General features: G+C 41.3%; 1 pseudogene; it reads left to right on the top strand.

Annotated features, from left to right (window-relative positions):
• LOC101031775 (arf-GAP with GTPase, ANK repeat and PH domain-containing protein 1 pseudogene) overlaps window positions 1-20440 on the top strand; it is a 40085-nt pseudogene extending 19645 nt beyond the window's left edge.
• Window positions 20441-21277: the final 837 nt, after the last annotated feature.

The following is a 21277-nucleotide window of genomic DNA, read 5'->3' as shown; positions in this document are numbered from 1 at the left end:
TTGACAAATGATATCTAATTAAACTAAAGAGCTTCTGCACAGTAAAGGAGACTCAACAGAGTAGACAGACGTTGGGAGAAAATATTTGTGAACTATGCACCTGACAAAGGTCTAACATCCGGCATCTATAAGGAACTTAAATGTACAAGAAAAAGCAAAAAGCCCATTAGAAAGCAGTCAAAGGATATGAAAAGACACTTTTGTAAAGAAGATATACATGCAGCCAACAAGCATATAAAAAGATCTCAACATCTCTTATTATCACAGAAATTAAAATCAAAACCGCAATGAGATACCATCTCACACCAGTCAGAATAGCTGTTATTAAAAAGTTAAAAAATAACACGTTTTCAAGATTGTGAAGAAAAGTGAACACATACACTTTTGGTGGGGGTGTAAACTAGTTCAACCATTGTGGAACGCAGTATGGCGATTCCTCATAGAGCTGAAAACAGTTTACATTTAACCCAGCAATCCCATTTCTGGGTATATACCCAAGGGAATATAAATTACTCTACCAAAAAGACACATGCACATGAATGTTCATTTTAGCTCTGTTTATAATAGCCAAGACATGAAATTAACCCAAATACCCAATGATAGATTAGATAAACAAAATTTGGTGTGTGTACACCGTGGAATACTATGCAGCCATAAAAAAGAGATTACATCTTTTGCAGGAATATGGTTGGAGCTGAAGGCCATTATCCTTAGCAAATGAATGTAGGAACAGCCAAATACCACATGCTCCCTTGTAAGTAAGTGCGAGCTAACTGATGAGAACTCATGAACCCAAAGAAAGAAATAACAGACACTACTTGAGAGTGGAGTGTGGGAGAAGGGAGAGGATCAGGAAAAGTAATTGGGTACTAGTCTTAGTACCTGGGTAATGAAGTAATCTGTATAACAAAGCCCTGTGACACTAGTTTACTTATATAACAAACCTGCACACATACACCCAAACCCAATTTTTTTTCTAAAAATGAGTGTTTTTTTCCTTTGCTACCCAGGCAGTAATCCAGTGGAAATGGGTAAGTTTCTAAGGCCATACAATCATGAAGGCTGGATCATGAAGATACACAAAATCTGAACAGATTGATAATGCATAAGGAGGTTGGATTAATAATAAAAACTTACCAATCAGCAACAAAAAGCCTGGGACCAGATGACCTCACTAAGAAGTGTACTTTAACAAGTGAAGTGAAAGACTTGTACACAGAAAATTATGAATTACGATTAAATAAATTAAACACAAAAATAAATGAAAGAACTTCTTGTGTTCATGGGTTGGAAGATTTAACATTATTAAAATGCCCATGCTGTGCAAAACAACTTACAGATTTTATGCTAGCTCCTTCAAATGTTCAGTGACTGTTTTACACCAAGTTGGAATACCATTGATACGGAACAAGAAAAGCTCACAAATATTGGCTCTCTGTTCCTCCTGTTTGACAGATAACCAGACCTTGCTCACCACCAGTCCTGTTTCTGAGACACTATGCAGAAAGTGAAGGCCAGACAAAGGATAGATATGACTGTGTTAGGTTCCTAGTCACCAGGGATGCCTTAACTCTGGAAAAGTGAATATTGTCATTATCAGTGACCCCTTCCTTGATCTCAGTGTCATGGAGTACATGTTCCAGTGTGGTTCTACCCATGGCAAGTTCCATGCTACCATCAAGTCTGAGACTAGGAAGCTTGTCATCAATGGCAATCTCATCCCCATCTTTTAGAAGAGAGAACTTAGCAAAATCAAAGGGAATGATGCTTTGGGAACCCACAGCCATCCTCACTACCATGAAGAAATCTGGAGTTTACTTAGAGGGGGGTTCCAAAAAGGTTATCATCTTGGCCTCTCCTGCTGATGCCCCCATGTTTGTGATGGGCATGAAGCATGAGAAGTATAAAAACAGCCTCAAGGTTATGAGCAGTGCCTTCTGCATCACCAACTGCTTAGCCCCCCGACGAGGTTAACCATCACAACTTTGACATGAAGAAACTCATGTCCACGGTCGATGACATCACTGCCATCCAGAATATTGCAGATGGATCCTCTAGAAAACTGTGGTGTCATGGCCACGGTGCTCTCCGGAACATTATTCTCGAATCTGCTGGCACTGCCGAGGCTGCTGTGGGTAAGGTCATCCCTGAGATAAGTTCCGCAGCATGGCCTTCTGTGTTCCCATGACTGATCTGTCAGTCATAGGCCTGGTCTGCCATCTGGAGAAACCTGCCAAATATGACATCAGGAAGGTGGTGAAACAGGCTTTGGAGGGATCCCTCAAGGTTATTCTGGGCTTTGCTGAGCACCAAGTTGTCTCCTCGGACTTTAGTGGTGAGACCCAATCTTTCGCCTTTGATGCTTGGTGCTGGCATTGCACTTGACCACTTTGCCAGTAAATCGGGCTACAACAACAGGGTAGTGTATATTATGGTTCACATGGTCTCCATGGATTAAGAACCCCAGCCCCAAGAACAGCATGAGAGTCCCTTAGCTATTGTGAAGTTCCTGGACCACTCATCTCCACCATCCTAAGACTCTCCTCAACACAGTTTCAAAGCCAGACCCCCTGAAGAGGAAGGGGCCTAGGGAGCCCCACTTTGTCTTGTGTCAATGAATTCCACTGTATTTATAGGGGAAAAGAAAACAATAAGGCGGCCAAAGCAGTTCTGAGAAAGAACAACGTTTTAGACGTTACATTTTTTTTATTTCAAAATATATTACAAGCTAGAGTAATCAAACTTGTATGTACAGACATAAAAACATACATAATAATGAAACAATGAAGTCACTAGAAATAACCTATGTAGATACACAACACATATTTTAAAGAGGGGGTCCAAGACAGTCACAATGTGGAAATAAAACTTTCTTTTATCAAATGATATTCGGAAATGAATCCACCTGCTAAAGAATAATATCTACATGCAAAAGAAGGAAACCACATTATCTTAGACCATCCACTAAAATAAAAATTTATTAAAGTTTTAACAAGATTTAATTTAGAAAATCATAGTGTTCTAAGTATATTGTAATTTATTTAAATGTGGCCAAGTGTGGTGGCTCAAGCCTGTATTCCCAGCACTTTGGGAGGCCGAGGCAGATGGAATACGAGATCAGGAGATCAAGACCATCCTGGCCAACATGGTGAAACCCCATCTCTACTAAAAATGCAAAAATTAGCCAGGCATGGTGGCATGCACTTGTGGTTCCAGCTACTCAGGTGGCTGAGGCAGAAGAATTGCTTCAACTCGGGAGGTGGAGGTTGCAGTGAGCCGAGACGGTGTCACTGCACGCTAGCCTGGGTGACAGAGCGAGACTCTCTCTCTCAGGAAAAAAAAAAAAATTGAATGTAAGACATGAAATGAGAAATCTTTTTAAAGTTTTTCTCTACAAGTTTCTAGGCCTGGGTCTTGACAGTAATTTGCTGTGTTACAAAAGTGGAGGCAAGAAAAGCAAAACTAAATATGAGAGTATGTCAAATTGAAAACCTCCCTCACAGCAAAGAAACCAATGAAAGAATTGAAAAGCTTTTTTAAAAATACTCAAAATACCTAAGGATCTTGTCTTAGTAAATAGGAAAAAAACAGAAACAAAACAGAAAAACATCAAAAAAGCCCACAGATAAGCAGATTTATAACTGGGCAATGGAATTGAAAATCATTTTAACAAATATCCAAAATACCTAAGGAACTTGTATAAATAAATAGGAAAAATAGACACAAAAGAGAAAAGCATCAAGAAGCCAATAAATAGGAAGATTTGTAATTGGGCTATAGATTTGAAAGACGTTTAGCCAAAGAAGACATCCAGTTGGCCAAAAGCATGTGGAAAGGTGCTCAACAGCACTGATTATCAGGAAAATGGAAATCGGAACCACCACAGGTGGTTTAGACCGTAGCAGCATGCATGAAAGTTTTCAGGCCTGCAGTTACTGGGAGTGGCTGAGGAGAGTGGGGAGCTTTTTGTAGTTGGGAGAGTGAAGTCTCAACAAGAGCCAGTGTATTCTGGACATGTGTGGGCCCTGGAGTTTGCATGGCTGGATGCGTTGTCTACCTGTGCCTTACGGGATGACACCACTGTGTAGTCGATCAGAAAGGCAGGTGGCTTTCAGAGGGAGTGGGAAGTGGTTAATGCAGGTGGTGGGGTTGGTTTTTTTGCCCCTGGATGATAGCAAAAGTGGGTTGGCTTCCCAAGAACTTTTACCATTAGCCTGTGTGCTGCATGTTTAGACCCAGACTGGCGTCCCAAGACATCTTGGCAGCCCAGGGCTTCTTAGCAAGTGCATGTTCAGTTGGATCCCCCAGCCCAGCCTGGGTCATCTTCACCTTCTGCTCTTGGGCCGTAGCTCAGCTTTGCACACTGAGCCATCATCCTGTGGTGAGCAAGACCCCATTCTTGGACTTTAATCTCTTTCCCTGAAGCACTCAATCAAGGTGGTAGCTGGAAGGGGCCGAGGAGCCACATCTCACAGTGACCTGCTGCCTGAACAAAAACCAGAGGCCTGTGACTCTCAGGTTTCTGCCATTTGATGAGTCATCACCTGCTCGCATGAATGGCTTTTTAGCTCACATCTAGCCTCTGAGCAGTGAAGATGGGATGTCTTACATTCATTTTCACTGGTATGCAGAGCCCGACTGGAGTTCTCCACACCTCAGTCCATCCCCTCGCTAATCCCATCACCTGTCCAATCTTAACCTGCCTTCATATCAAAAGCCCACAGCTAACCCAGAAGGCATCAGCCCTTCCCTGCCTGACTGTCTAGGAAACCCTCCTCTCCACCCGTTCTGTTCAAGACACTGTCTGAAGGTTCTTCCTCATCATTTTAAAAGGAGAAATTTTTCTGACAGGTTCTGGTGAAGTGACCAGTTTCCAAATCATAGGATGATGGCATTTTGAGCTGCACCAGGATAAGACAGTGCTGTCCTGGGGCTGGTCATCTGAAAAGGTGCTCCAGAAAGTGCAGTGATGAATCCCTGGGAGGCTTTCTGCTCTCCTTTCTGCAGGTTCAAGGTGAGAGGACCTGTTGGCCACTAGGGTGTCTGCATACGTGTTTGCCTGTGTGTGTGTGTGTGTGTGTGTGTGTGTGTGTGTGTGTGTGTGTGTATGTGTGTGCAATGTGTGTTTCCTTGGATTGATTTCTTTCCTCATGAAGCCCAGTGTTTTGATGAATGTATCTCACTGTTTCCAGTTCATTCAGCTGGCTCAAGGGTCCTGGGGCCTTTGCTGTGTCATATTTGCACAAGCCTAGTGTCTGTGCAGACTATGCTGGAGTTGTCATAAGACCCTTTTGATCCCTTGTCCTGTCCCTGTAATAGAAAAGCCATTTTATTCAATGAAATAGAAACCTAGATCTACTGGAAAGATGGTCTAATCTGCCATACAGTGGGGCAGTGGCCAGTGATTTGGACTTTGTGACATAGATGGAAATTTCCAGGTCCTCTAATTGGTGGGCAGAGGCCTCACTTTTTAAGAAACTCCGCACTCCACCCCTACCAATGAAGACATTGCTGGAGGATATTTCTATCAGTGTTAAGTAGAAGAGATCGATTCTTGATGTTGAATGTCAGGTAAGGAAGCCAGCTTCTGCATATCAGGGTGGTGGTGTTTGGTCTGAGACAGGTCTAGACAGCACTGTCTGAAAAGGGGCTCACAGACATAGCTGTGAAAGGACCCTGTGATGGTTTCTGCTCTTCTCTCTGCAAATCCCCTGGATGGAAATTGTTAGTCACTATGGGGTGGGGGTGTGTGTTTGTGTGTGTGTGTGTGAATCACTTGTTTTCATTTTTGTTTCCTGCATGAAGCCTGCAGACTTGCCAAAAGTACCTTGATGTTTTCAGAAAGCAGAGCCGATGAGAGCACTCCAGGGCCTGAGATCTCAGTTCTGTGGTATTTGCTTGGGACTGGTGTGTACCTACAGACTGTAATGGGATTCAGGGTCAAGGAACACTAGTTTCTGTGCCCCATTTCTGTGTTAAAAAGACATTTTAGGCCGGGCGTGGTGGCTCAAGCCTGTAATCCCAGCACTTTGGGAGGCCGAGGCGGGTGGATCACGAGGTCGAGAGATCGAGACCATCCTGGTCAACATGGTGAAACCCCGTCTCTACTAAAAATACAAAAAATCAGCTGGGCATGGTGGCGTGTGCCTGTAATTCCAGCTGCTCAGGAGGCTGAGGCAGGAGAATTGCCTGAACGCAGGAGGCGGAGGTTGCGGTGAGCCGAGATCGCGCCATTGCACTCCAGCCTGGGTAACAAGAGCGAAACTCCATCTCAAAAAAAAAAAAAAAAGACATTTTATTCAACTGGATAACAGGCCAAGTCTGGTGGAGAAACGGTCTACCCTGCCATAGGATGCGGAAGCAGCTGCAGTTTAGAACACTGATGTGTGTCTGGAAATTTCCAGGGCCACCAGTTGCTGGTAGCGGCCCAGAAGGTCGAGCACATTTGTCTTCAGATCAGAGATAGGGTTCTGCTCACCCCTCCATTATTTTTGCCATGTGTGGACCCTTGAGTTTGCAGGGTTGGATGTCCTGATTGACTGTGCCATAGGAGGGTATAAGAGGCTGAGGATGACACAACTGTAGGCTGTGGCGATGATGTTCATAAGGAGGTGAACATCTCTGCTGCCTGTGGCAAGAGGAAAGAGTGAAATGCTTAGGGGTGGGAACAGAATCCTACAGAATATTCTCAGTTTATCTCTCATCCTAGTCCAATCATGGCCTAACATCCTTAAGCTACTGATCACAGAGAAGACTCTGTACCTTTGTGATCATGTGGCCTTGAATGTTGGCAGAATCAGATTGGGGCTCCAGGCATCTGTGCCTGTAACTACAGTTTCACCAGGCTCAGAACTAGGCTAAAGGGCCTCCAAGCTTCCTCCAGTTTCCTGGTGCATGCATGTGCAGTTTAGTCCCCTGGCCTGGGTCTTTCCTGCTTCTTCTTTCTCGCCGGTTGTGTCAAATCTGGCCTATAACCAGGGTTTTCCAAACTTTAATAGAAACGACTCAGACCAGTTGGAGACTTGAAATGGGCTACCTGATAGTTACAGATTTTTAAAGATATAGCATTATTTTAGAGTAGTTTTGAGTGTACAGCAAAATGGAGTGCAGAGTCCAGAGATCTCATATGCCTTCAATTCTTGTACACTCTCTGGTCACTCCGCTAACAACCTCCTACACCAGAGGAGAATATTTATTATAGTCCGTGAACTTAAATTGATAAGTCATCATCACCCAGAGTGATACTCTTGGTGGTGCACATTCTGAGGGTTTGGATGATTGTATAATGAGATTGAAATGTATAATGAATGTTTCATTGTAGCTGTTGATGATATCCTGCATTGTATTCTCACTACTGTAATGATCTTGTGCTCTATTTATTCTTTTTTTCCCTAACCACTGGAAACCACCAGTCTTTTCAGTCTTCATAGTTTTGCATTTTTCTGAATGTTACGTTCTTGAAATCATAGGGTAGACAACTTTCCAGATTGGCTTTTTTCAGTTAGTAATATGCATTTTAAGATTCCCCAGTACCTTCTCATAGCTCAATAGCTCATTTTTTCTTAGAGGTGATTAATATTTCATTTTCTAAATATACTGCAGTATATTTATTAGTCAAGCTACTGAAGGACATCTTGGTTCCTCCTAAGTTTTGGCAGCTGTTTTAAAAAGCTGCCGTAAAGATCTGTGTGCAAGTTTTTGTGTGGGCAGAAGCTTTCTGTTCATTTGGATAAAGACCTAGGGAGTGCAACTACCAGATCACATAGTAAGAGTATGTATAGTTTTGTAAGAAACTGCCCATATTAGGAGTCTTTACGACGGTAGAGGAGAACGTGTTAACATACTGAAGAATCAATCCAATGAAGGAGGTAGAACATGAGCATCCAGAAAGAATGATGTCACCGTGAGAGCTGCTAAAAGATACAATTAGGCACGTTGAAGCATTAAGAAATATATTTGGACATTCAGAAATTTAGAAACCAAGCAGCCTCAGACTGTAAGCAGCTCAGATGTCCAATAGAGAGGCTTAGGGAGGGTGGTGGAAGATTTTTATATGGTGAAGGTGGAAGAAAAACAAAATACTTGATTGGGTGAAGTGGAGGAGTGGCCTCATTTGGATTATTATGGTAGAAAGCTCGATGTTAGTTGGTGGTTTCTGACTGGTTAAGCTTAAGTTTTCTTTTATTATTTACACTGAGTCAAGTTTTGGTTTGTTTAAGGAGGAATTGGTCGCACTGGAGCCACCTCACCCTCATGGTCACCTGTTTATTTGATTATTTTTAACAGAGAAGATCCTTTTGAAAATATCTGTTGCACTGGTGGTAGTGTAGTGATGTGATCACGGCTCACTGCAGTTGAGAGAAGTTGAATAAAAGAAGAATATAGAACATACTGGTTATACATGTTGGGTTTCTGAAGAAATTAAGTCATTGGACAAACAAAACTTTTATTGATTTCTGGAAATATTTAGGGCCAATTTGTCGTGTAAGTAATTTGAATTTATGATGATACCTCTGACCACTTTTTGATATTTTTCTGATTCAGCTGAGTGGTGTCATTGAGCAAACACAAAGTGGGACTCATCCAGGAATGAGATTTTCCCAGAGAATGCACAAGCAGCAAGTCAGGGAGTTTAAGGTAATTATGAAAAAGTGGCTAAAATTGCTTAAGTACAAGGAGACATATTGGATTTTTGTGTGTTTGGTATTTGGGAGAAGAAGGGTATGGGTGTCTATGTGAGATGTGTTTATTCTCTTAAGAGAGAAAAATGAGGGGATTAATGGACTGTAGTTCTGGACACAGTGGAAAAGTCTTAAAGTGGAAGTATTGGGGCAAGTGCTGTGACAGGCTAGGGTGGTGCATTCGGTCTCTTCACCTGGAAATCAGTAGAATGTAGCAGTTCAGACTCAAACCTTGTAACGAACAGGTGGAGAAAAGGAAGTCCCTCACAGCAACTGGCACCATAATCAACAACAGAATGTTTTCAGAATAAATGGAGTCACCTGCTTTCAGCCCCAAGTGGTAGCTATTGTCTGCCCTGATGATATATGATAATAATTTGTGATCCTGATGTCTTAAAATGGGGTCAGTTGTCTCCAGTATAATTAAGTTCACAGTGAAGTCCCCTCATCCCCAAAGAGATAAACATATATGAATAAACTGAAGTGATAAGAACTGCTGCTGCCTGGGATCATGAGAGACCTGAAATGAACTGACAGGAAGTGAAAGGCAGCTGAGAAAATGAGAATAGCCCCATCTGCAGAGGATCATAAAACCAGCAAGACAAGGTCTTGTCTAAGATACTTTCAGAAACTTTGTCCATGAGAACTCTAAGGACTTCTCCAGACCTGGTGGCTGCTGCTGAGATCTCTGCCCAAAAGGATCATCTGGCCAATATCCAAAGGGCTCCTGGACCCACTGGACTCTTCTAGAGGTGCATGATCTGCCAAGCCATCACTGTGGTTTTTTACTCCCTTTATTACTGCCAGTGTGTAGAACGATAACTGCATAATTCATTGTGTGAATACCTCTTGATATGTGGTAAATCTGAGTATGTGTAATTGGCTGTCATGTCATTGTGAAACCTCACAGCTTCAATTAGTCTCAGCACAGTTAAGCAGCTTGCACCTAATGCCCATATCAGTGGGCATAGTCTACAGGTACCTAATAACTCAGGTACTTTAACAGTCACTGGCGAATGTATCTCCAAGGAATACTATGACAACATATGGCTGGCCTGACTCAAGGTAGCTGTATGTCCAATCCAGGATCATACTGAGTGAATATCTGCCAACCAGAGATTATTCCCCCTGCCTGCCACTGAGCAGTTCAAAAGCGACTGGTGCACTTGCTCAGCTGACTATTTGCCTCTTCCTAGAGGATCATACTCAGGATATAGGTCATTGTGCCTTATTGGAGTCCTGCACATTTCACTTGCAAATTATGTTTGACAGTTAAATTATTATGTTGCTAGTCATTCACAAAACATTTTTTAAAATTGCAATTCCAGAACCTATATTAACATCCAGTGACTTGTAGAAAGCAATAGAGAAATGTATGAGGCAAGTTCTGGCAAAGATGGGTCTGATACTGCCCTGATTACACAACCTCACGCATTGGTCACATTAACTTGCAGAGCTAAGAAAAATAAAAAGTACCAGCCTTAGCTGGGCGCGGTGGCTCAAGCCTGTAATCCCAGCACTTTGGGAGGCTGAGGCGGGTGGATCACAAGGTCAAGAGATCGAGACCATCCTGGTCAACTTGGTGAAACCCCGTCTCTACTAAAAATACAAAAAATTAGCTGGGCATGGTGGCGTGTGCCTGTAATCCCAGCTACTCAGGAGGCTGAGGCAGGAGAATTGCCTGAACCCAGGAGGCGGCGGAGGTTGCGGTGAGCCGAGATCGTGCCATTGCACTCCAGCCTGGGTAACAAGAGCGAAACTCCATCTCAAAAAAAAAAAAAAAAAAAAAAAAAAGTACCAGCCTTGTTATTCAAGACATTAGAAACTATCAATTTAGATAGGTAAAAGATTTTGGCTAAACCAATACTACAACATCATCCTGAAGAATATGTCCCTCTTCCAGAGAACCCAGGAGGTTATAATGACCGACCCCTCAAAAACCCAACCAGCAATAACAATGAAAATTACATAGGTGCATGAGTGCAGAAATATAATCTCTACTGAAAATAAGTTTTATACAAGGCAAGAATTACAGGATATACATAAAAATCTTTGCTCTCAAAGTCAAATCAGATGTACAAATTCTATATGGTTTAGGAGTTAATGGTGGTAAATCCATTATGCTTACAAGAAGCGAAGTAGGACAAATGACTGGAATAGCAAATAACTCCAAAATTAATGATGGATTAATTTCTAGAGCACAAAATATTCAAGACTTTTCTGACTTGTGATGGGGATTGATAACAGAATTTGGGTGAGACAATACCCAAACATGATTCCCAGGTTTACCTAAACTAAACAATGGAAGACTGTAGAAGATGCCATTAAGATCTCTCAAGAATATGGAAGATTATTATTCACTTCTGATGGGACAGGGCTTTATAGGGCACCTAAAAAAATTCCCATGAAAAACCACTTTTACAAAATGTGAAGTTATGATCTCCAAGATGAAACCAATGAGTCACAACATGCACATAATATACTGTACAGCCCTGATCTCATGACTGTCATAAAATGTTTCTTACCTCTAAACCAAAGTTTCATTTTATAATTAATTTTTCTCATTTTTCTGTCCACTTAGCTTAAGAAAAGTTGGAACTTTTTGTGTGTCTTTCATATATGCTTGCAAAGGGTTGTAAAATCTTACTGCGATTATTATTCCTTTAAGCTGAAACTTCCCTAATCTTTCTTTAGAGATTGTGACATAGCATGTTAGTTTCTTTTCCATATCCAATTGTTTCCTCTGAATTCATTACTGTAGCTATATGATTATGTCTTTTGAATGTCCCCTGCAACTAGATGTGGCCATGTGACTAAGTTTTAAGCCAATAATTTCTAAGCACTGTGCTGTGAATGCCTTCTAAAAAAACCTTTTTTTTTTCTTTCTCTACCCTACTGTCTGGAATGAAGATCCAATAGCTGGAGATCAATAGTCATCCTACTGAGCATTTTACTCAACAATACAGTTCATGCTCAACAACATTTCTTGATGACAGCACAGCCAGCCAGCCTCATCTTAAAATGACATTAAAATCGTGAGTACAACTATACTGCCAAGGGAAAGACTCTTTATTCTAAAACTATTTCAGCCATTTGGTTGTCCTCTTCAGCAATTGTTTAAGAAATTGGAGTCAACTATATATTATTATTCAGATTCTAACTATTAAGTATCAATTTCTCTTTTAATCTTAGACATCATGGTGGAAGGAAAAATCAGTTGGCAAATAAGCATTCCCAGAAAGTTTTTTAGCTGTTTGATGCCTTTATGCCTTAAAACAATATTGAACACAGTGACACAGTGAGAAGGATAGCTTCCCTTTATTGAATGTTTTTTGTGAAAAATTAGGTTTTCAGTGCATTGCAGGCCTAAATCAAGGTGTACTATTGGGGACATTTGCCTTGGAGAAAAAAGAGCTTTTTCTCTTTTGGCACCACAGTATATCTTCATTTGAATTTCTCCCATTGTGCAGGAGCAGCTCATGGGCCAAAAAGATGTGCTTTGAGAGCACTCTGAGGGGAAGTTTATTTTAAAAGGAACAACAGCCAATACCACCAGCAGCTCCAGCTCCATAAGGGCTGTGCAGTGTACATTATCATCATCTCCTTGGGTTATGAGTGTTGACTTTTAGAACACAGTTTGGAAAGTGCTAATTTAGAATATTAAGGTTTTTATCTGTAATTTTACTTTTCATCTGTAAACATAGCTTGTAAACAATTTTGTTTCAAATGCACTAGCTTTTTTAGCTAATTCAATTGTCGGTAACTTTCTTTAATTAAAAATCGCAAATTTACATTCATAATAGTGTCACTTTTCTCTCTCCGTTGTAACAGTCTTTGAGATGAAATTGTATTTCAGCAAAAACTGGACTCAAACTCAGTATCAAGTCCTGAGTTTTGGGACCTGTTGTGTAATCACCAAATGTCTGTAGATTATATGGTATTCTTAATGAGGTGCTTTAAGTCACGTTGACGGAAGCTGCATAGTTTCTTCTAACTGTAATTTGAACACAGAAGGAAAGAAAATGAAGGGTGGTTAAAATAATTGTGAAAGATGTGAAATGTCATGGCCAGGGATGCAGAAAAATGAGTGTGCTGGTGGGTGTGTTTCCCCCAAAGGAGTTCACCCATGAGGCTCTGATTACTTTAAACTTATTACTTTAACACAAAATATGTCTCTAGATTTATTCTGGTGACTTGACAAACTTTATTTTACCTTCTTGTTCTAAAAGAAAGGTGGGGATGTTCGTGGTCTAAACTTTTCAGACGTGAAACGTAAATGTAGACTATTAGATGCGCGATGTAAAGACTGAAGGTTAAAATGCTAGACCTTGCCTGTGTAAGAGTGTTTGTTGCCATGGCTCCCCATTTCACCTTCTCCCTCCTGACAATAGCATCTTGTTCAAAGATAAGAACGTTGGAGGTTTTCAGTGTCTACACTGCTGGGAGAGGCAGGGGTGAGAGCGGGTAGAAAAGAGAAAACAGTTAGTTGGTCTGCCTGTAAAATTTTGCACAGAAATGACTATAAGTAGAAATAATTCTGGGTAACAATATGGCTCTTAAATAAAAACTAAAATTTTCGAAATAGAAAACATTGTGTCGTAAAGATGTTCAGTCCAGTTGGCTCATTGGTTTCATTTAAATGCCAGAGATTTCATTAGTGTAGGGGAAATATAAATATAAATTTAAATATAGCTCTTCAATTTAAACTTTGGTTGAACTCTTAATTATTTCAGAGGTAGGATGATTAAGACTCATGATGAGTGTGACTTTGTAACTTGGAAATACTATACTCATTTTTCAAGATATTTAAGGATTGCTTTATAATAAACAAATATATTATGTGAATTAATTGATTATACCTTTATACACAAAACATGTAAGTATTTGTGTAAACTTATACTCTGTTGATGGTGTGAGGAAAGCCGCTGAGTGATTTTACACACCAGTCAGTAGATGGGTAGTGTTGCATGAGAGCCCAAAAAAGGCTCTTTATTGTCATTCTTGAAGATTACAGCACAGCTTATGTATGTCTTGTCTGGCTCTTTCCAGTACAAATAAGGCCTGTGTGTGTCTCCCTATGCATTGCTAATGAAGAAATAAAGACTTAGAGATCTCACATGACTGTGCAAGACAGCTACTCAACAGAACTAAGGTTCAGTGTCCTCAGAATGACATGGAAGTGACAGATATGCTGAATTTACTTTTTAAAAGGGTTTAAAACTCCAGAATACAGCTTATATTTTGCCTGTAAAATAGATCTCTCTTTTATTTTTTATTTTTATTTTATTTATTTATTTTTTTTGAGACGGAGTTTTGCTCTTGTTACCCAGGCTGGAGTGCAATGGCGCCATCTCGGCTCACCGCAACCTCCGCCTCCTGGGTTCAGGCAATTCTCCTGCCTCAGCTTCCTGAGTAGCTGGGATTATAGGCACGCGCCACCATGCCCAGCTAATGTTTTGTATTTTTAGTAGAGACGGGGTTTCACCATGTTGACCAGGTTGGTCTCGATCTCTTGACCTTGTGATCCACCCGCCTTGGCCTCCCAAAGTGCTGGAATTACAGGCTTGAGCCACCGCGCCCGGCTAGATCTCTCTTTTAAAACGTACTGCCATCTTGATTTTTCACAACTCAGAGCCAGCATTTACCTCTTTGTTCTTTTTTTTCTTTTTAAATAAAAGAGGGTCTCACTATGTTACTCACGCTGGCCTCAAATTCCTGACCTGGATTCAAGGAATTTTCTAATCTCAGCCTCCTGAGTAGCTGGGACTGTAGGCGTGTGCCATCTTGCCTGGCTCTGTCTCATGTCTTTACATTCATTTCTGTGGATAAGTATAAAAACAGAGGTAGTAAAATAGCCTAAATGCAGCAGTTGAATAAATGAGTTGATAAATTTTTATAAACGATCACATCTTTTTTCTTCTGTTATAGATACAGCTTTGGAGTCCAACCCTTCTGGCCAACCAGAGGCAAACACAGTATTCCTGAGGAAGTCTCCAACAGATGGTGTGAGACACTATTGTTTTTTCCACCAAGAGAAGGAGTGAAAACTCTTCTTTAATGAGATGTATTACAGAAAGTATTTAGAAAAACTGATATTCATTTAAATTTTTCAACTTTTCACATATTCCCTTGCCTTATTTTACCATGTGATATACTTTCCTTTAGTTCTTACCCTGTTAGTGAAAACATGTAAACTTTTTGTTTGTACATTTTGCCATCTTTTTATCAATGCCATTAATTTGTCACATGATGGAGGGGTCATAGATGTATCTTTATCTTTCTTTGTCTCTTTTCCATTGTTTCAAGTTTCAAGGAGTACACTTTAAAGATGAATGACAGAACTTAGGCTTCAGCTTGATTTTCATTTAAACAAATAAAAAACACACAATTGTTCATCATCAGGGATTGAATTTCTGATTTTGCCCTCCTGTTACACAGTCTTCTGACTACATACATTTTTCACCTCCAGGTTTATGCTATTCAAAACGTTTAAGTTATTAACCTTTTCATTTGATGTAATGTAAATTCAAACATGCCTGAATGTTATTTAAAATCCTCATTTATTTGCTAAGAAGCCATACACAGCCAAGTTTTCCAGTTGATTTAAACAGCAAGCATGTCAGTGAGGGTTCCATAATGATATGCAAAGTAATGTAGCACAGTAAAATATGGGAGTTTGTAACCCTTGTTTTTCTAGTTTGAGTAGACTTTGCCTGTCTTGAGTCAGTTATTTCTGGTTAGAGTTTGTGTTCATTTTTGCATTAGTATAAGAGATACGTAAGGCTGTGCAATTTATAACAAAAGATCTATGAGCTTAATTGGCTCATAGATCTTCAGGGTACAAACATGGCTTCAGCATCTGCTTCTGGTGAGGGCCTCAGCAGGCTCAAAATCATGATGAAAGGCACAGGGGAAGCAGATGGTTCCACACATGGAGAGAGGGAGTAGAGAGGGGTAGGGAGAAGGTACGACACTCTTTTAAACCCCCAGAATGAAAATTTGTTTATTTACCATGGGGATGGGACCAAGCCATTCATAAGGAGTCCACTGCCATTACCCAAACAGCTCCCACTAGGCCCTGTCTCCAACATTAAGGGTCACATTTTAATATGAGATTTGGAGGGGGAACATAACCAACCATATCAGAACTGTTTCCCAGTTTCTCCAGAGCCATGGGCTCCTCTCACCTAGAGAAAATGGAAACAGTAAAAGAATAGCTGTTCCGTCTCCCTCACTCTTCAGTGGTCAGAATGTTTGACTACAAGACCCTTCCAGCATCAAAGGCGGAGGCAGTGTAGGAAACAAAGCATGGCCCAAGTCCCTCTTGGAGCTTTTGTTATTCTGGCCTTTTTTTAGAAAAAATGATTTTTTTGTATGCTGCAGTCACCACGTCCAATTAGGTTTGTACACTCATTTTACAATTTAAATTTAAGATAGATTACTTTCCAGTTGTACAAAGATTATTTTATTGTTTTGTTTTGTTTTTAGGGACAGATTAGTAGATGACCACTAAATGGTGCTGGAGATGCTTACAGAGATTCTGGTGCATCTAGAGATAGGTGCTTGGCCAGGAAGCAGTTCTTAGAGCTGTTAGCTCTTAGATTCTTGTAATTAAAGTAAGTTATGTGTAAATGCAGAATGAGAGAATACTAATGGATCATGGTATGCAACAGTTAAGCTTTTTCATTAGCTAAATTTTTCATCTGGCCTAATTTGTTTTCTTTCGGTTTTGTTTTGTACATGAGTATTCTTTTGTTCGTTTGTAATAGAAACAAAAAGTAAACTAGGTCAAATTAAAACTAAGTTTTTATATTTTACCTTATGAGATTTATCATGCCGTATAATTTATAATTATTGAAAATATTTTAAATGGAATTTTGACTCATTTTACATAGCAATAGGAAGATGTTAACAATTACTTTTATTTTATGGTATTTGTATCAGAAGTGACCATTCCTAGTACAAGAAAATAGAGAAAGCAACTATACAAACCATGTAAGTAAACAGTCAAAAAGTTAAGAAATTGATAGTTTGACATAAAAGTATGTCTCTCTTGTTTCTATTAAATTATAATGGGGACTAAGTGGTGGCACCATGACCTCTTTATGTGGATTTTCCAAATCTCTTCTATTTTCCTATGAACCAAATTTATCCAGAAAAGTCTTTGGCTTAGTGTATCCACCTTTTAAGGATTTTTGATATTTAAGTTGTGATATAAAGATCTAGTTGTGATATAAAGGTCTGCTTTAAATTTTAATCTTATTGTTCATGGAATAACAAACACAGAATAGCTAAGTTGATTGTCAGCACTGTCTGTTGACTTCCTGTCATAGCAGGTGAAAGCATACCTTCCTCGCTACACCCTGACCTTATTTTTCTCCCTTTGTTTCTTCCAACTGTAGCACACTCTTTAATTAAATCAGTAATATGTACATGATTATGAATATGCAAATATTATTCAATGCTAAGTCATACAGGGTTTTCACTGTGCCTGTACATTACATAGCCTTCATTCTTTCTCTGAAATAGTTCTGACATCAGAGCACTTCTGCACTTCTCGATCTTCCCTTTTTTCCTGGCCTGTTAATTTATCCAGCCAAATGCAGTAAGTAGCCTCTGAGTGGTCTGGTTGTTTTCACATCCATTATTTTTTAGCGTGAAGCTAATTTTCTGACTGCATTTGTTGGCCTGTTTTGTAACAGCAGGTCCCCCCCACCTCCCCCAGTGTTGTAGTTTATCTCATGCCTTTCAAAGATATTTTTCATCTGCTGAAACACATTTTTTCCCTTTTGGGGAAGGGTGGTGGACAACTTTAGGGCTTTTGTCATCCTAGTTGAATATAGAGTGGCTTTCCCTAGATATGCTCAATGTCTACTTTTCTGTGCCATCTCCTTAAAATCTTTTATGATCTCACATAAGTGCAGTCTTGAGTGGGATCGCCTCAGTCCTAGATTCTTTGTTTTCTTCTGTCTGGTTATTCTCTCTAGTTGTACTTAAACACATTTACCTGGGTGGAAATATTTAGAGATCTGGCCAGTCTTAAAATCCCTCCTCTTCGATAGAGAATAAACCTCTAAGTTGAATCTAAATTTATGGTTCTGAAGATACTTTGCAATTGTGCTCTCATTACAGTGTTGTTCTTGAATCTATTGCCGTTGTGTGATACATTATTTATAACCAGATTTAATGTATCTGTAGAAGCTTTTTAGGAGCTTCTCTCTCTAGGAGAGATTCTGAAATTTCATAACAACTTGGTGGGGATCTTTTCATTTTATCAAGGCTAGTAAGTCTGCAGACTATCTCTTCTTGAGGATCTTTTTATTTTCTCTGTGACTTTTTTTTCTGATAAGTCTTGTTATTTAGATGCTAGGCTTCTTAGACCAGTATATGTACATTGGTTTAAAATTTTTCTCCTTCTATATTTTTCAGTTTGTCTTTTTCTTCTGCTTCTGGGATATACTGTGACTAAATATTCTATTGGAATGTATTTGTTTTTGAGAGTGTTTTAAGATGTTTTTTACGGTTTTACTCCTGATTTTGACTCGTCTTATGAATTCCTGTCTTCTGTTGTTTTGACCTCTTTTGCTGGAGGCTTCTCTCCAGTGTGTGGTGGCCCCTGGCGTTACTTGGAAGCAGGACTTCTGTTAACTGATAGCACACAGTGTGAGGTCTTCGAATCCGAACTAACTTTTCACTTGGGGGACCTCAGTGTACCATCTGTGGATCTTTATTCGAGCCGTTGCAGTTTCTTCTGAGAAACTGAAACTTTTTTTTTTTTTTTTTTTTTGAAACAGTGTCCTACTCTGTTGCCCAGACTGGAGGGAAATGGCATGATCTTGGCTCACTGCAAACTTCACCATCTGGGTTCAAGCATTTTTTTGCCACAGGCTTCTGAGTAGCTGGGATTACAGGCGCACACTGCCACTCCTGGCTAATATTTGTATTTTTAGTAGAGATGGGGTTTCACCGTCTTGGGCAGGCTGGTCTTGAACTTTTGACCTCGTCATCTACCCACCTCGGCCTCCCAAAGTGCTGCAAGGAGTGCAGGCATGAACCACCATGCCCAGCTGAAAGTATATCTTACTAAAAGATAATTGTCAGCTGTTCATAGGACTTCGCAAGTTGCTACTCAGTTCTCCAAGCCATTTCTTCATCTGTTGCGCACAGGTGTCCTATTCCTCTTTCATTCCATCAGCTCGCAGCACTAGCCAGAAGGAACTTTGGATCGATGTTCCTCCCGCTGCCGACACACCCGCTGTCGTTCGTAAGCAGTCTAAGTGCCAGTTCAAACTGTTCACCTCTTGGAAAGGGAGCGACGAAGAGAATAAAGGCTTAGAGAGTCATCTGGACAGTGTCAGGAGAATCCGAACCATCCCAGTTAAACAGGGCGTGCTGTTGAAGCAAAATGGCAAATCATTGAAAAAATGGAAAAAGAAATATGTCATCCTATGTGTCATTGGTGTGCTGACTTACTACCCACGTTTAGATGATAACATCCAAATTCGTCATAGGAGATTAACCTCTTGACTACTACTTGAAGATTCCAGGGAAGAGGCCACCCTGAGCCACATGGGCCTGCATGCCCATCTCCAGTCCTAAAACCAGTGGCCTGTTCGTGAGCCTTTTACCCATCTCACTTAATTCAGACACGGGGCTGGGTGACTCCATATGCTTCAGCCCCAGTATCTCCAGCACTACCAGCCCCATGCTTGACCCACCTCCCTTTCCTTACACCAACAGAAAGGCACTGAAGGAAGAACAGCACCAAGAACTTACAAGCCAATGGCGTGTTTGGCACTGCTAAAGAACAAGAAGATAACTTAAAATTTATGATTGTGTCCCTCACTACCCAAACATGGCACTTTGAAGCCACGACGTTTGAAGAGTGGGATGCCTGGGTTCAAGTCGAGGAGAGCCAGATACTGGCCAGCCTGCAGTCATTTGAGAGGAGCAAAAACAAGTCCCAGCTGACAAGCTAGAGCGAGGTCTTGGCCCTTCAGTCCGTCTGAAACCTGCCCGGGAACTCCTGCCATGTGGACTGCGAGACCCAGAATCCTCCCTGGGCCAGTTTGAACTTGGGAGCCCTCATAGGCATCGAGTTCTCAGGGATCCACTGGAATCTTAGCACCCACCCTTCCCGAGTCCGATTTCTGGACCTAGATGACTGGCCAGTCGAGCTCCTCAAGGTGATGTTGTGCGTTGGGAACGAGCTAGCCAACAGCGTCTGGGAAGAGAGCAGCCAGGGACAAACAAAATCCTCGGTAGACTCCATAAGGGAAGAGAAGGAACATTGGATTCATGCCAAGTATGAGCAGAAGCTCTTTCTGGCCCCATTTCTCTACTTGGAGCTGTCCTTGGGCCAGTACCTGCTGTGGGCCACTGCCTCCGAGGACATCTTGCTGCTGACACACAGTTCGCAGGATGAGGTGAAGTCAGGATGCAGTCTCTCAGACCTGCCAGGAGAGAGACGGCTGCATAGCGCTGCATCTGGCCTGCCGCAAGGGAAATGTGGTACTGCCACAGCTCCCGATCTGGTACAGGGTGGATGTCATTGTCCGAGATGCCCACGGGAACAGAACACTGGCCGACGCCTGGCAGGCCTCCAGCCAGGAGTGCATTGACCTGCTGCTCCAGTACGGCTGCCCCAATGAGCATTTGACAGCATATATCAGAAATGTTATGTTTTATGAGTTTTTCCTCTTCTTTCACTTTAAGAAAAAGATAAAGTAGATGGGGAAAAAATAAAGTTTTACACATAATTTTGTATGTGGGTGTTTCATGAAAATTTCTTTTCCTTTTTTTTTTTTCCTGAGATGAGTCTGTCTCTGTTGCCCAGCCTGGAGTGCAGTGGTGCGATCTTGGCTCCTGCAGCCTCCACCTCCTGGGTTGAAGTAATTCTTCTGCCTCAGCCTCCTGAGTACCTGGGATTACAAGCTTTCCCATTGGCAGCTGGTAGCAAACAACTCCTAGTGTCAGAAGGCACCACAAAGCCCAGATATTCTAGGCTCCCCAGCTCAGGCAAGCCCAGCATGGACACAGAAACCCCTGACATTTAGCTGTGATCTCTCCCCGTTTTGACTTGAATTTTAGATTTATTAATGTTAAGTCCTCCTGGCCCCCAGTGGAATGCCCCTTGTCCTTACACAGGTAATGTCTATATCCTGGCCTGGGCTTTTCCAAGAAGCCAGACTCTGGAAAGGACCTGGAGTGGAGGAAAAACCAAGTGGAGGGAACCCCATGACATTGAGGGGCTCTGGCTGCTGTACTGGACACCCTGCTGGAAACTTGCTCCTAATGGTGCATCCAAGCCAGGCGGGCAGGGGCTCCTGCTCTGCCGGAGGCTGGAAGCCAGGACTGACTGCAGCTTCCCGTCTTACTCTTGGGTTGCAGTTTTCCTCAGATGAGGTAGTCTTAACGTTCCAATTTTATCAGTTCAGAAGAAGGGCTGAGGTGAGACCCATTCTGCCACTTTGCCAAGTCTAGAGCTGTGATGAATTGAAGAGGAAGAAGGCATAGAGCAGGACAAAGAAGAGGGCTCAGAGGCTTAGAAGTTTTCCTTGGCAGAAGTCAGCTTGCCCCACTCCTGAGAAAACTCC

Source organism: Saimiri boliviensis, chromosome 14, assembly GCF_048565385.1.
Source record: "Saimiri boliviensis isolate mSaiBol1 chromosome 14, mSaiBol1.pri, whole genome shotgun sequence".
Taxonomy (NCBI): Eukaryota; Metazoa; Chordata; class Mammalia; order Primates; family Cebidae; genus Saimiri; species Saimiri boliviensis.
This window is presented reverse-complemented; position numbering and strand designations above follow the sequence as displayed.